This window comes from Limulus polyphemus, unplaced genomic scaffold (assembly GCF_000517525.1).
Source record: "Limulus polyphemus unplaced genomic scaffold, Limulus_polyphemus-2.1.2 Scaffold5234, whole genome shotgun sequence".
Taxonomy (NCBI): Eukaryota; Metazoa; Arthropoda; class Merostomata; order Xiphosura; family Limulidae; genus Limulus; species Limulus polyphemus.
The window spans coordinates 31881-32528 of record NW_013670844.1 but is presented as its reverse complement, the minus strand read 5'-3'; the positions used below and the strand labels follow the sequence as shown (position 1 = coordinate 32528).

The 648-nt window shown below is 36.1% G+C and overlaps 1 protein-coding gene across 2 annotated transcripts in view; it reads right to left on the bottom strand.

The window, feature by feature from the left end:
• The window catches only part of LOC111089102 (leucine-rich repeat and fibronectin type-III domain-containing protein 5-like), a 29313-nt gene that overhangs the window by 1080 nt on the left and 27585 nt on the right, over positions 1 to 648 (bottom strand). The window lies entirely within an intron of this gene.

The window sequence follows — 648 nt, the reverse complement described above, 5'->3', positions numbered from 1 at the left end:
CATCTGTCTACATCTGTTTACCTTGTTTACATCTGTTTACCTTGTTTACATCTGTCTACGTCTGTTTACCTTGTTTACATCTGTCTACATCTGTTTACCTTGTTTACATCTGTTTACCTTGTTTAATCTGTCTACATCTGTTTACCTTGTTTACATCTGTCTACTTGAGCAACGTTGTAATAACTAGAAGTAATAGTATAAAATCATTTATTTACACTGGATAGTTGGTGTTACAGAAGTGTAGATACACAACAATAAATAATAAAGTAAAAAACGTGGTTGTGGCTGACCACTTACCTGTCCATGGTGGTTTGGAAGTAAGGACAGAGCTGACCAGTTACTTACCTGTCCATGGTGGTTTGGAAGTAAGGACAGAGCCATGCTACCTACATTGCCAAATATGCTGTGATGGTACATCTTAATGGGAAGGGGTATGGGAACCTGTGCTTTGATCAGTACTGAATTCCCCTAACACGTACATAACACCATTTTTATTAAGATAATTATAATTTGTGACAGATTTTCTGCCAAAATTTTTCTTGGTAGAAGCATGTTTGACTTTTTGATTCTTTTGGAAAGCTTTCACTCTTAGACCTGATCTATTAAATATTCCCCACCGACCACACTTTTACTTTATGAAGTCTTAGA